This window comes from Mercenaria mercenaria, chromosome 2 (assembly GCF_021730395.1).
Source record: "Mercenaria mercenaria strain notata chromosome 2, MADL_Memer_1, whole genome shotgun sequence".
NCBI lineage: Eukaryota > Metazoa > Mollusca > Bivalvia > Venerida > Veneridae > Mercenaria > Mercenaria mercenaria.
This window is the reverse complement of record NC_069362.1, coordinates 104,860,332-104,876,884: the sequence shown is the minus strand read 5'-3', so window position 1 is coordinate 104,876,884 and position 16,553 is coordinate 104,860,332. Positions and strand designations below refer to the sequence as shown.

General features: G+C 36.5%; 1 long non-coding RNA gene across 1 annotated transcript; it reads left to right on the top strand.

Moving 5' to 3' along the window:
* The first annotated feature begins 1,097 nt into the window (after window positions 1-1,097).
* Window positions 1,098-2,026, top strand: LOC128548700 (uncharacterized). Its single transcript, XR_008367241.1, has 2 exons — window positions 1,098-1,626; window positions 1,896-2,026. It is a non-coding gene; the product is annotated as an uncharacterized LOC128548700 (long non-coding RNA).
* The last annotated feature ends 14,527 nt before the right edge of the window (window positions 2,027-16,553 follow it).

The window sequence follows — 16,553 nt, the reverse complement described above, 5'->3', positions numbered from 1 at the left end:
AAAAAGTTAATGTTCCAATTCCAAAGTTAATAAAATTAGAATTTACGTAATCCTGGAAATGACTATTGTTATTCTCTTAAATGTCATTATTGTCAAATTTTGCTTCTTTTTGGAAGGAAGAATGTGTCCAACTTTCAGTCAAAAATACTGCTATAATAGACGCCTGGTATGGGAAAATAACTATCATTTACATGACTGTACAAAGCTTGTTTTAAACCCAAAAGACTAGCAGTTTTTAAAAGTTAATGATCAGAATTGTACCTAGAGAAAAACAGTGTTTTCCGAAATTCTCGAAAACCCCTGTTTATTTACTGAACTTCAAAGCAGTAAGCGAGACGCTTTTGTCAACCGTAAACAGTAAGCGTCTACTGACGTCTTTACTGATTAATTACTATGTGCATAGTGCACAAGAAAAAATCCGAACAACACCGATTCCAAAAAGTACTACGAATTTTCCAAACTCCCCGCAGTGATTACCTCCCCTTACAGCAGGTGCGTAATTATAATGAACGCAAGGGAAGATAACCGCTGTGAGGAGCTTGCGAATTTTCAACTCGATAGTAGGCTATACACAGTTAGATCTATTCATTTTCTTTTTCATACGTCTAACCGTAATGCGGCGCCGGTAGCTCAGTATTACTGAGGGCTCAAAGTGAGGATGAAAGAAAACCTACACAATTTGGTTTTGGATAAATCTAGCAATCTAATGATATAATACGCGTTCCAAGGCGGTTGCTCGTGTATTGCTTTCTTTGTGCGTTTTGTTTTCGTATGCTTTCTTTGTCTTTATATTTGGAAATGTATGAGTTAATTAGATTGTGTGTGCGTGTGCTAGTCGTATGCAAGTCTGCGTGGTGTGAGTTGCAGTTTGGGGAGGCTGCGATTATTTAGAAACTAGATTTGTTTTGATGCGGTATTGCAAGAATTTTGATACTGACTGAAAAAACTTATTGCTGCACTAATGTTAGATGCGCAAGTTTAAGTCTCGAGTAAGGTCTTATCGGGAGATCGCTAAACATTCGCGTCCGTGAACATTCCTACAAGACGCGCTACCGGTGCAAAGCTACTACTTTTCATATATAAGAAATAAACCCAGTAAACACCTGACGTCGTACCGACGTTGGTTAGACGTTGGATTTTGGTCGCGACGTCGGCGACCTGAATCCAACGTCTAACCAACGTCATATCTACGACGTCTAATAGACGTCAGACTTAGACGTCTAGAAGACGTTGGAATTAGGTTGGATAGAAAGTCTGATAAATTTTTTAGTTATAAAACTAACTGGTATAATTTTGCTAGTATAGTTTAAAGATATTTACTTGTTTTCATAAAGGCCTGGACGTGCGCTTATTATAATTATGTTACAATATCGCATGAGATTGTCTATTATCGGAGACGGATTTTTTCACGAACTTTAAACTGTTCAAGATAAAAATGCATTCTATACACATGTATAAATTATTCTAAATTCACATAGATCTTCTCTTCTACACATGCTGTCTATTAGTCACACATTCGCGAGATAAGCCTGCATCGGTTTACACAGTCTTCCTGTAATTTGATATTTATTGGGATAAGATAGAGCAAGTTTATAAATACTTTACACAAAGGGAAAGATCCGCAACGTGAGTAACAGATTTTTAAAAATTATACTTATTTTAAAAGTTATACTGATTTATATTCCGTATTTTTTTTTAAATTGACTTATTTTTGTTTGTTACTTTAAAAAGCAATTTCATTTAATTACATTTTACGAAGTTATAGAATATTTTTTTCATAGAATTTAAAATATTACATATTTGTTTGGCACGTATTAATTATGCTCTTAGTAACAGCACTAGTATATTTGTATATGTTAAATAATGAAACTGGCAAATTTTTATATACATTTCAGGTGGAAATGTTGGCGGAGTTGAAGATTCATACAAAAATGACGAAACTTGAAAGTTTCAATTACTGCATTACTTTTTGGACTTATTGTATTAGACTTACGTCGCCATAATATGAAATAAAGATGATAAAATACATGTGTTGATTACTTGTTTGATTGCAAATTACGTTGAAAATTTGGTCAGATTTTGGTTGAAAAATGGTTAGATTTAGGTTGGAAAATGGTCGGATTGCGACGTCTAGCCAACGTCAGGATCCGACGTCTAAACGGTTTGCAAATCCAACCAAAATCCAACGTTAATCCGACGTCGGGGTCCGACGTCTAAACGACGTCTAACCGACGTCAAATGCCTACTGGGAAAGGTATAGAGGATAATTGTTGGTTTCGGTGTAATATCACGTTATAATTTCACCGAGTGGGAACCAAAAGTGATATTTTCACGAGTGGCGCAGCCACGAGTGAAAATAACAACTTTTGGTGTTCACGAGTGAAATTACCGTGCTATTACATCGATACCAACAATTTTTCTGTTTATTTTATGTCTAAAACTCTACTTTTGTTGTGTTTATTTCAATAAAATGTCGAAATTTGCGGGAAATTTTATCAGGAAGCATCGCAAAGATGACGTCATTTTAACGACGTCATCGTCATATTGTTTCCGGCTTTCAGTACGCTCGGTAAACTTTTTGACGTTAATCCGGGTATCAGATTTGATAATTTTCACTGAGTGGCCAGTGAGTTTATCAGGATATAATTCACCGTTATATTTCGATAAACCACCGATAAACATAAAATAATAGTGTATAATTATCGGAATCACAGAGCACTAATCACAGAGCACTCTAGGACAATCACAACAGGATTGCCATGCATCGCAAAGTAGGCCCGTAACAAAACGAAAACCCAGTGGAAAGATATAGAAGACTTCCAACAATAAGTATATTTTAATCATAATAGTAAATGCAAAACTCAAAAATTGGTAAAGGGTAGAAAAGGAATAGGGGTGTTGGGAAGTGGAAAAAGCAAGGATGGCGGAACTTTATGAATCTAGCCATATATTGAATCATGAAACTATACAGCTAGTAGATCAGATCGTTTATGAAGTTAATCTTACTTCTAATTTTAAATAACAAACAGCATAATTCTAATAGAATAAACTTTCTGTTGTTTTGAACTGGTAATATATATCAGGAAGGTAATATTTTTTAAAACTTTGATATTTATAATTATTACATTTTCTGTTTCAAGTTTTCTTAAGCGTTAATCTCAGTAAGTCTAAAGGAAATAGGCGCAATGGTTATATTAGATAAATGAAATAGTAAAATAGAAAAAGTGGAAACTCTACAGGTGGCTCAACACGACAAAAATGAAAATGTTGCAGGCTCGGTTTGATTTAACTAGTAAATGTAACTGATGCAGACTTTGTGCTAAAACTTTCAGAATCTGGTTCATTCCACGCTCGTCTCACCTGTTAATGTACTCAGTCCCTTGAAAAATAGACGAGGAAGTTTACAAGTACATCAATTTTAAGCTGCAGCATGTCTTACTCACAGCTATTCACAACACCTTTTCCGTCCATATTGACTCTTAATCTGACCAGACATGTAATGACTTAACCCATTATTTGACTCCATCATTCACGAGGTTATATATCTGGTGCAAAAGAACTACATGTAAAAGAATAATGGACAGTTGTTGCACCTCAAAATGGTAGCAACGCATTTTGGTAGACACTACCAAAATTTGGCCGAGTTTTGGTAGTCACTACCAAAATGCGTTACTCTCAACGCAGTTTGGTAGTTTACAAAAATGTAGTACCCAAATGCGTTGGATATGTACACATCCAACGCAAAACGGTAAGAATAAAAAGAATATTTGGTGACGAATGGACAATATTATTTCAAAGAGAGTCATGATGGAACTTAGTCGCTCATCCGACCTTGACTTTTTGACCTTGAAAATATAACGATCCTTGATTCAGTCAAGCAGGACCCTTGGAACACGCGTGAGAGAGGTCAATCCAACTCTAACTTTGGCACACATGGAGAGATATCGAAGGAACTTGGCGTAACCGTTCACCAGAATTATTTAATGCGTCGTTCGCGTGACCCTGGCACAGGTTTCACAAACGCCCATAAGTAAGTATAGACTGTCAGGGGCGTAGCGTGATCAATTTAAATGTTACTCAAGGGGAGAGTGTGGAAGGAAGAATCCCCTCCTCCGCGGGGTCCGGGGGCCTCCTCCGTGGAAATTTTAGAGCAAAGAAATACAAAAGGTGGTTTTGGTGACTTTCCTAACCAAAGCTATGCTCCTTTAGTTTAGAACAAAATATTCACAAACGGCTTGGAATGTAAAGAAAGGTCTATATAAGTTGATAAACGTTACAAATCGGGGTCGGGGAGAGGAGTGGGGGCTAACATTTTGGAAGGACTTAGACTAGGCAGGACGAAATTTGTTATTCACAAACTAACAACATGAGTCCTTTTTCCAAACTTATTTGTTGTGTACAAACTTTGCATTCACTATACATTTTACATGGAAAAGACAACTGCGTTAATTTTCCTATAAACAACATTACAGTTATGACGACCCTTACCGCGAGATTGCTCGCGTAATCTGACGTCCTTCACCAAAAACATGGTCACGGTCTAAAAATATTTCAAAACTGGACACCAAAACTTTGAAAAAGAACATTTAATTATAGCTTTAACTAAGTCAAAGATCACAAAACACGACAGTATGAATTTTCACTGGAGTTTAAATATTTCAAACAAAAACCAGGAACTGTAAGGCGAATTATAGTTGAACGTGGGCGGGCCTTTTTGACTGTTCTGTTATTGGATGACGGAAAGATTAATATCTTGACATTTATTTTGATTTTCTGATACTCCTAGAAAGCAAATCAGTTATTTGTGTAGCAAGCTATCGTAAAATGTAAATACAAGAATTGAATCCTATGTTTTTGTGCGTTCATATGGGTATGAACCACACTGGAAGGCTTCTTGCTAATCATCCAAGAATCGCTTGCGCGATTCATGAATTTGCAGTAAGTCCCAATGTACTTGATACCCTTATAAACGCACAGAAAATCTTATTCAGTTCTTAAATGTACCGGGATACGTGTTACAACGGAATATGTGCAAATTACCTTGCAGTACATACTCTAAAATGCGTAGGAACTGGTCAGACTGCTGAGGAAAAATTTTGACTTGTGCACAATTTCAAAACAGACAAAATGATGAAGCTATTTTAACAGATTCTTATTTCTTTCTTCAACTAAATTAACGGTAAATTCTCTTTGAAATATTGCAGGTATGGGAAAATTTGTAAGCATTATACTGATTTCTAGACCAAGTTTATTACTAAGAGTTATTGTTTGCCATCTGTTGAATGTTTTTGATATCACAATAATTTACAATTTCCGTGAATTGTATCACTACATTCTTTGAAACCATCAAGTAAATAACGATACAGAGACAAAAGTCCTGCGACAGATGTTTAGGCTGAAATATAAAATCTATATCACGAAACAATAATAATGGAAATGTCCAGACGATAATAGTAAAATAAATATTTGCTAGTTCTGAGTAATTATTACACATGTATAGATAGATAGTTTATTCAAACAAAAGGCAATATGCACATATGTGTATCCTAGGTTTCTAAATTACTTTCTGGTATTTGTAGCATGTGTAGATAGATAGATAGATATCTTTATTACCACCATATAATGATAATCATACAAACATATAAAACATGAACATTGCAGACAAAGTACAAATGGGAAATGAACAATACACAACAGTTTAACAATAAAACAGTATTTACAATACGAAACATGCATTTAAACATTCGAGAAGTTTATGGAAATTTCACTGTTATGAAGAAATCTCTATGAATCATAGACACAATTTCACATTTATAGACAACATGTCGCTTGTGTGACCAACACTAAACCTTGACGAAACGAAATTCAAGATATAAATAAGGCATGAAGACGAGTTATTACATGTACATATGAAATCGTAAACATGGAAACATAAGAGAGATCTTCTACGGTTAATATTTCAGCAGCACATAAAATAAGTATGGTGTTCAATGTAAACAAGTAAACAACAGATACTTTTACTTGAACAGACTATTTCTAACTTACTAGTAAAACGAAAAGACATAGTACATGCATTTTAATAAAAGTACCTTTCCTAACATTTCACATGTCAAGCCTTGATCATGCAGTGAAACACTTTTGCACAGTGCAGGACTATATCATCTTTGTCCAGAGTATTACTTTCAAATGAAACACAACCAGCCAGTAATTCAAATATTTGATCTATATGATTGTGTCACATGAACCTTTTATAATACTCAACATTCGTCGACGTAAGCAACTTCACCAAAAGTTGTCTCCGTAGATTTTCATTTGATGTACAATATTGAATCTTGTGAAGAATTACATTTACAACCAAAGAATCACATTTGTCACATATTGAACGACCAGAATAGGACCGAAGCTTTGTCAGTATAAATACGGCACTGAAACAGATCCTTTTTGAAGCTGGAAATTTACGACATAGGTTCCATAGGTAGCACGCCCCATTCTCCATAAATATACCTGGATAGAACCCTTCCAACATTCCATTACATAGTCTGGTCTTAACTGTATCAATTTGAACACCGAAAACACTTTTCTTTAGCATATTTTTCCACGCAAATTTAGATGGAAAGCAAGCAGTTTTCATAAATGTTTGTAAGAGTTCAACAAGGTTATATTTCCTCAACAAATTGAAAATATCAGGAATAAAGCCTAAGCTCTGTTTTTCGCAGCATTGCTCAAATCTGAAGAGTCTATGTACGAAGATCTTCTTTGCCAGGTAATTACAAGGAAGTCTACACAATTGCCCTAGGAAGTAAAGTTTAATGTAATCAACATGGGTCATTATTGATGTAAATCCAAGAGAATGCAATGCGAAGTCATTATTGGCATTAAGTGGAAGTTTTTGAACAAACTTTACGCAGAATCTATGTGCACGTTCCAGTTCTAAAACGTTCGATCGTGTCATATAATTCCATGTGGGACACCCATATAGAGCCTTTGGTAGCACTATACATTTGTAAATCTTCGCAGACGTCAGAGGGTTTAGTGTTCCCGAAGAAATATCACTGTTCAAAACACTTAACAATGTACCACGCAGCCTTATACTAGCTTCATGAACAGATCCATCTACAGATAAGAATTTGTCAGTTATTATCCCTAGATGTGTATATTTAACATTTTCACTGATTGTCTCTTCACCAAGCTTCCAGATTCTAGTATGATTTGCATAGTCATTCTTAGATTCGTTGAATACCAGTACCGAACATTTTGCTGGATTGTATAAGAAGCACCATTTTCGGGAATAGGTGTAGCAGATGTCTAGCATTCTTTCAAGTCCATGTTTGGATAGTGAGAGCAAGACCATGTCGTCCGCGACAGTAGGGCTACAAATGTTCATGTTATATACGCAGAAACCTTGTTTGGACGCTTCTAGCTCTTTAATTAGGCCGTCTATGAAGAGGAGGTATAGGAGAGGTGAGCTTTTCCCCCCTTGTCTCGTCCCTTGGGTGATGGTGAACCAATCAGATGTGAAGCTTTTATTGCGTACACAACTTGTCATACTGCTATAGAGGTTAATAAACGTTTTAAGTGACAGTGAATCTAAATCACACTTGCTTAATTTGTAGATAGCCCAGTGTGCCACACCCTGTCGAAAGCTTGACGACAGTCTAAGTAACATACGTACGCCTTACTATTGTTCTCTCTGGCAAAAAGTTTAGTCTCTTTAACGGCAAATGAGGTCATCGTGCACCCAAGCTGTGCCTGGAAACCACCTTGTTGGTCACTCAGCTTACTTTGTAGCTGGCTTTTACAACGCAATAAAAGGACACTTTCAAAAAGTTTAAGGATGACTGAGGTCAGAGTTATAGCTCTATTGTTTTGAGGTTCGTCCTTTCGCTTCCTACCGCCTTTGTGTAAAGTAACAATCACACCTCTGTTCATTTTAGGTGGAACATACGAAAACTTAATCATAGCACTGTAAAGGCGACATAATGCCCACATAAGGTTGTCTTCACCAAAAAGAAGATGCCCATAAAACACATTGTCAAAGCCACTCATTTTTCCTCTTTTACATGATTTAAGTAACAGAATCAAAGTATCAGGAAGAATACGTACTTGACTAAAGTTAACTGTATTTGAGTTCAGTCCAGCTATAAGATCGCTAACTCGCGATTCAATTTCGTTTTTCCACTGTATGTCAAAATCTGCAGAATCGGATTCAGTATAGAGATCCTGAAAGTAGTTCTTCCACTGATCTGTAATTGCACGAGCATCCCGAGAAGTTATGCCACCGAATTTAATTTCAGATCCACACTTAGAGGAATTGTTATTACGTTTATAATTATAAGTAGGCCAGAACCGATCCTGATCCAATTCGGCACTTTTATCAAGTTCAATATCTTGTTCAATTATGTGTAATTGGACACTTTGTCTGTGTGTACGTCGAAACATTCGCTTGGCATCTTTATAGTTTTTAAAAGTCTGTGAGTTTTCAGTACATCCCTCTTCTATCCATTGTTGCCTTTTCTTCATCAAATCCTTTCGAAGAGAGGATAAATTTATAGTCCAGTATGGTTTATAGCTGACACAATATCATCATAAAGAGCATCAATGTCAAAAGTACTCTCTATAGGTTGGAATCTAGCACTTAATAAAATTTCAGATTCACATAAAACATTTCTGTAGGAAATCAACTCATCATCGGACAATTTTTTCCAGTTGATACGAAATGGTGCACTATCGGGTACTTGACTGTTTGTTGGCACATGTATTCTTAAGTTGCAAACAATTGGTCGATGATTAGATACATTTAAACAATTATCATCCAATATTTTGCAAGCATATATACAGTCACACAATTCAATAGGTAAACAAATATGAGCTATAAGTGTTTCAAAGTTACCATTATATGATACAAATGATGATTGAACACCAGAACATAAAGGTAGAGTATCGATAGCAACATAATTGATGTCATTCAAAAAGTTATACAAGTACAATTCTCGACTATTGCCATTGTCACACACTTTTGCATTAAAGTCCCCCATAAACAATACAGTGCCTTTATCAGAATATAGACTCCATAAGTTAAATAACATATCAACATAATCTCGGTATTTCTGCAAGGAATGATTGCTACATGGAAGATACAACTGAAAAATGTAAAAGATGTTATCGTTTGACACTTCAAATTGTATACCAATAATGCGATCATCATCAGTTGATAAGGGTGTTACATAATTGTCATGTTTTTATGCCACATGAGGGCCACGCCCCCTTTACCAAGTCTATTTCTACTTGAAAGCAAACAATCTCTGTCAGATACTGCATAACCATTATAGTTACTATCTAAACTATTAATAAAGTTCAAATCTCGCTCAAACAACCAATGTTCTGATAAACCGATAAAATCAATATCATTAGGTTGTAAAATATCACACAAATATGCACAACTACTCATTAAGCCCGTTGCGTTCCAAGAAAATAGAAAATAATTTCAAATGTTTGAGTTGTTTATCCATAGAGAATAATATGCGAACAAATTTTAGAATAAACGGATAAACCGTACATTACACTGTAACATTGTTTCAATACATATTGGGATGTTTAATCAACATCAATATCCCAGTCTAGTTCAGAAAAGGGGTTGTAACTGGAAAAGTTTGGTTCCAATCTATGCCCGGATGAGAACTGCTGTCTCCTCTAAGTGGCCCAGATGACGAGCCGTTCACTGGACCATTCCACTGCTGGTGTCTGGCTATACGTTCCGCACGCGATAACCACGGGTAACACGTAAATCCCTCGGGCCAGAAACCAGTAGACTAGAGCAAAGGCGCGTATTCGTTATCATTGACGTTAACGCGCACAACAACGTCATTCCTGTTGCGTTTTGAAGGAAATATACGCACCATGGTGACTTCTGGACCACGGCTAGTAACGTACTTGTAAATCACGTTTACTGATATACAACGACTTTTGAATCCGCCAACAAAGTAACGTTTTGTACGGGTAGGCTGGGATGTTGAGAACCCACCAGCCGTATCACTGTCATTACTTTTTGCTTGTTTATTGTATAACGGTTCCGATCTCGTCCCAATGGTATCAATGATATCACTAAATGTCACATGGCGAACAACAGGATTTTCCCATTCATGCGGGGTATCAATACGTCCCCGACGTTGCCTTTGGTTCCTAGTTGAAGGGTTGGACATACTAGGCGGATGTGTTATATCTAGATTGCACTGTATATCAGCGTTTACCCCAGTGCTTTCTGTCTGTACCGATATTGATCTTTTACCCACAACAAACTCTGCAAGAGCATCAATTTCAGGGTCTGTCACTGGCGGGTAGAAAATGGCAAACGGGTCGGGAAACTCGGAAAAATTGTTTGCCTCGGAAGCATCAGTGACGTCAATAACCTCAGTGACGTCTGTAGTATTAGTGGCGCCGGTAGCAATAGTGACGTCGGTAGCCTCAGTGACGTCTGTAGCATTAGTGACGTCAATAACCTCAGTGACGCGGATAGCACTAATGACGTCGGTAGCCTCAGTAACGTCTGTAGCATTGGTGACCCCGGTAGCAGTAGTGACGTCGGTAGCTTCAGTGACGTCGGTAGCATTAGTAGCGTCTGGAACCTCGGTAACAGCCGGATCTACAGTTACATTTGCCATCGGAAGAGCCTTCTCAACCGTGACAATTCCCGTTGTGTCAAGGAACGATTCAATGACTATAATACGACGAGCAGCCTCTTCAAGTTTTGAATGTAAATTTTCATTGACGCTAGACTTGATCTGCATTTCACACAGTGACGAACTGATTAATTTTACATTCGTGTCAAGAGAAGATACTGCTTCCGATATGCACTGTTTGATGTCATTTAAAGCACTAGAAAACTTTTTCATTTCTTCTGCTCTTAAAGTATCACAGGCAATTTGACTCTGTTTATGCATTAGTAAATCACTACGCAGGGTTGCGACAGCGTCATTCAAGAGTGTGATGTCACCAGAACAGTTACATGATTGGACAGTGACCGACTCATTATCACTCACACGCTGTACCGCTCTCGGTGTTTGTGGGACTGAAGATTTACGTTTTGACGAATTTATCATGCTATTTAGTACAGTATAGTCGTCGCCTTCTATCACTGAAACTAATAGTTTAATGTCTTGTGCTAGCTTCAGATGTACAGGATCACCATTTCTCGTGTACATCCGTGGATTTTACTAACTAATTAAAAAGATACATTAGATGTTATTCTAGACAATGGTGTTTGACATGTGTTCAAAAAGTGATCTATTCAAATAGCTGGATTATATTATTGGATTATTTAACCGGAGGGCATAGAGCTGGTATTGATAAACTTTATATCTATTGTTGGAAATAATAACATTAAATAACAATATAATGCTGTCCTACTAAAATTCGTCCTTTGTCCATTTGAGAATTTCTTGACGGTTTGGGACAGTGCTAAAACCTCACCTTGACGCGGCGTTCGTCACGCATGAGAGCAGCGCACTACAAGAACATTTTACGTGGAAAGAGTCAGTGAACGCTGGCGGCGTTGCGACGTGCCTGTAGCGGTTCACAGAATGATAGTGAAGTACTGACACAAAATTTGTCACGGTCTGGTGAGCCGCACTCTATCCATTACGATGGCCGATTCAAAGATTATAGAGTACGAACCAAGTGACAATACTGAGTGTAAAGTTCCCATCATTCCGAATAAAATTCAGAATGAGGAACTGACTGTGAGACGTGACCATACAGTAACTATAGAAAATGTCGATGAGGCCAGCGAGGATCTTCTGAACTGGTGGACGTTTCCGACGTATCTATACCTGTAAACGCCGAATTCTTGGAATATAACAAACTACTGCAGTTCCATCGTCAGTATCCCGGCGATATGTTTGTAACAAAGATTCTACAGGAATACAACTGCTGTGAGAAAACACTTGATGATTTACGCGGACTATTGTTCGAATCCTTGAAAGCAAATGAGGATTCAGTGATTGATATGGAGGCTAGTTCTGCTCAACTCGGGGCTGGAGGGCTTGCACTTCCGCTACCGTCCATGAACAGGCTCAATCAAACGGAGCCTGCAACAGTTTCGTTTATGTCGTGTTCGGCGACCTGTGGTTTTCTACTTTTTTATTTTAAAGAAATCGAGGTATTACTGTATTTCAAAGGTATTGAGGTGTAGGATGTATAATTATTTCGTGCGTTAAAGAATTTTGATTGATGTATTTTTTCTGCAATAAATTTTGGGAAATGAGTGTAAGGGCATAAGAAGAAGGTGACTGGAATTGAAATTTGGTTTCTTTATTCTACCCCCTCCCTTGACGGAGTAATGTAAGGTTGAGTAGGTGCTTTGCAGTATAATGACCCGGAAATATATAGTCATATCGGTATGTTTTCCATGTAGAAATTAATGAATTGATAGTTTATACCGGTATGACTGAAATTGAGTGTTATACCTATGGCAATGAGGATAACAAAGCCTAAATGTTAATTTATGAATCTGTTCTTTTCGCTCTCGTTGATTCTCTTTGATTATGAGATAGATAATTTATTTTTGTTTAGGAAATAATGCTTGGGAATTCATAGTTGTTACAGACACAGTTATTTATCCTTCCAAATTTTACTAGTGATGGACAATTGTCATTAAGAAGATTGTTCCTATGGTCAATACCAGTTATCGTATATATGCATCTGAAATAATATATGTATTTAGAATTTTGAATGTATTTAGATTTAAATATATATGTAAGTGGAGCAAGAAAAAACAACAAAATTTATAAATTTTGATCGAAATTTAGATAAAAGAGCAAAAGCAATCTGCCGTCACAAAAATTATAACAAAGTCAAGGACCAAGATAACTGCATACTCATATGCTATGACATTGTCCCTACCACCTTACCCACTCCAGATCAGTTTTATATTGCTTCTACAGAGTTTTTAGCATTTTTTATATTTGGATTTTTATATGTTATTCAGCCGAGTAACTGAGTATGTCACAATACGTGCATGACTGTTTGGAGATTCACGTTATATATAACAAAAGTTATACCTTATTGCGGAAGAGGCTTCATTTCTGAGTAAATGATATATTTCTTACCAATCTAAACACACAGAACCCACCATTTCCATGCGTTATCCGGGGAGGACCCCAAAACACCACTCGCATGTATATACCAAAATAAAAATCTAAATCTAACGACGGAGAATTTAGTTTTTTCGAAAATTATACGAGTAAGCCAACGCCCACATTTTACCATTTTTTACGTTGTGTTTCAAAGATATAAGTGCTTTTACAAATCTTGGTGGACTATCCCTTCGGCAACACTAGCACATTAAAACAACAAAACAATACAATGTTATTGCATAGAAAGCGTCGTTTGAGGCCCCTTTCACACTCTCATGGATCTACATTTTGGCTGTTTTCATACGAACTATATCTCGGGATGGGTGCTCCGCCGAATTTTGGTAGTGAGTACCAAAATGCGTTACTACCATTTTGAGGTGTAACATACCGTCAATGTATCATCCTTTTAAAACACCTGACTCTCATGATTCACGATTTTTGGAGAATGGCTGTTTAATGTTCTCTACTCGTTTTAATCTCCAGTGGTGTTTTTGTGCCACTGACAGTTCCAGCGGTACCCTAGTATGTTCCTACTTCGTGTTTATTTGTGTCAGATTATTATATCTGTATTAGTATTGCATTCGGTTGTGTTAATATGTGAATGTAGTCTGTGCACGTGTATACAGCTAGTACACATACCCATATTTCCATGTGGAGTCCTGTGGCGGGCGTTTACGTTCCTTGAATGTGCTTCTTCCTGTTGGACTTTTGTCCTTTTTTCTTACACCGTCTTTTAAGACAAAGTAGTCTGCTCGAAAACAGCTTTTCTAAGACATGTTTTTGACCATTTACTAGTGATTTACCTGAATGGAATAATGTACAAATTCTCGAAAGTTTGGAACCCGTTTTAGCCTTAAGTCAGACTTCTTGCAAAACTGGAATCGGGTTTAAACATCCCAAGAGTAGCCGAATTAATTTGAGCCGCACCATGAGAAAACCAACATAGTGCATCTGCGACCAGCATGGATCTAGACCGCATCTGCGCAGTCTGGTCAGGATCGATGCTGTTCGCCAACGGTTTCGCAAAATTGCAATAGGCATTGAAAGCTAACAGCATGGATCCTGGCCAGACTGTGCGGATGCGCAGGCTGGTCTGGATCCATGCTGGTCGCAAATGCACTATGTTGATTTTCTCACGATGCGGCTCATTTCGGCTCAGAGATGTTTATAAGCTGTGACGGATCTCTGTGCTGAAACAAATTCCGTATTGAAACCTAACCAGAAATCGTGCAAGAAGTCTGTCACGCTGTACTTCCTCAAATGAAATGCAATGGACTCATCTTTTACTTTAAAACATTTCTCATCCATGTTTCTTTTGATCTGACATAAAATAAACCCCGCAACAAATTCTGCACACAAATTATACACATAAGTTTCAAATGGGTACCACTGTCTGCAATATTTTGTCCGCCATTGCAGTTGTGACCTGATCAGGATACTCTTCATTTTGAGAACAAATAGGCCGTATACAAACGTTATTTATTGATCTATTCTATGAATTTAAACTTTGTAAGGTATGTTTGCATGAACCTTGTTGAAAATGGTTAGATTTCTATATTTTTATTTCAATAAAATTAAAAAATTCGAAATTTTTATTTTTATTTTCAAAAATAACCATGTGCTATTAACTTTGCATGACGTCATCTGTAGCGCGCAGATGTTGCAGCTCGACACTGGTTAGGTAACCGAATTGGGTTACGCCATAACTACTAGAAAATAAAAATAGCGTCAGTTAAGTTATGGTAACCATAACTATCCCAAGAGATGCTTTAGCCACTGGTGGCGGTCTCGTGTTGTGTACTTTGTGTGTTTGTATCTTGGCCCACTCCATTGTGCCATAGTTTTTGTAAACAGATATTCTGTTTTATAGTTATACATAAAAACTATTTGTATTTTACATATCGTTCCTTTTGCTATCATTGAGTGTAAAAGGAGTCTATTTCATGGGGATAAATGCTGTTTAAAGCCAGTGTAGAGGTAGTAATGAATATTATTTTTCTGTGTGTCTTTTGCTTGCATTTCTTTATTTTTTAAACCGAGTAAAAGATAATTTCTGTTTTGGTTTAACTAGACATTTAGGCTAGCACTCACTACAAAATAATCACGTTTCTTTACATATCTCACGATGTAATTGACAATATCACAATAACTACAAAAAGCATGATAGCGAGAGAATAGTCACGTGAAAATAACAAATACGCGTCAGTTTGCGGGAAGATCTTACAATGGAAGCACATTGTAATGGTAAATAGGCAATGTCCACCAAGGGCAGTTTGCTAGTACTGGGACGGGAATGCAGTGCACAATGATAGTGATGGCTGCTCTTGCGACCAGAACTTAGGTTTGCCCAAGGCCAGATCATGGACTGCGGCGGAGATTGCCAAAATCGTTTCTCATGGTAGTGCTTTATAAGACTCGTACATTGCCATGGGCACAACTCAACTGTCATACCCAGAAATCTAAGTCAATTTGCTGGCTTATTGACGAAATTGTCTCCCTTGAAAACAGCTTATCGAGTGTATCGATTAGCCAGTATCGGTCAATTTACGCCTATTGAAATATAGAAGGGAAAAAACTTTAACACATCAAAAGACATCAAAAGCATCATCTGACAATATTTATTAAGTTATTGAAGTAATCTGCAATATTTGCACTTTCTTTCAATATAATTTTTAATAAAATAGAATATGATCTTCTTGCTTCCCTGAGCGTTTGAAATAAGTAACTATTTTTGATCCCGAGTTCCATTGATTTCTGTAGGAAATGACAGATTTTAAGCTTTCCATGGTCTTTTTAAATGATATTATCTCATATTTATACTCATCTCACAACATTTATTAAGTTATAGAAATAAACTAGAAAAGTTAATTTTTCTTTCATGAGTTTATTTTTAAGTTATTTTTATGTCTTCTTGCTTCCCCAAACGTTTCAATATCACTGATTTTACTAATTTGGAAAATTTTGATCGTCATAGTACACGTGTACTGATGACACCGGATGAACAGGTACAAGTCTCTGAATTAGATTCTATATCCAGGCGTTTAATGTCATTACTTTGTGAAGATTAAATAAAAAAATGTTATTTTGAATTACATGTTTAAATATAAAATATTTATTTTTAATCAATTTAAATACTAGTTTTCCTAACTCTACTGGAATTATAACATTCATAGCATGAAGCTGATTAACATATAGAAACTACATGTTCATAGTTAAACTTGAATACTGTACGTGTAAAAGAACACATGGACATTAAAAGTATATATTTAGTTTATAACATATATTTGCAGTTAACTTTTTTTTCGAGTTCCTCTTTTCCACATACTTCATTTAAAAGTAATGGGAAAATATGAAACATATTTTAATTCTGCTGCAGTTATTGAAATTATTGCATTATATGTACATGATTAAAATCAAATCAAG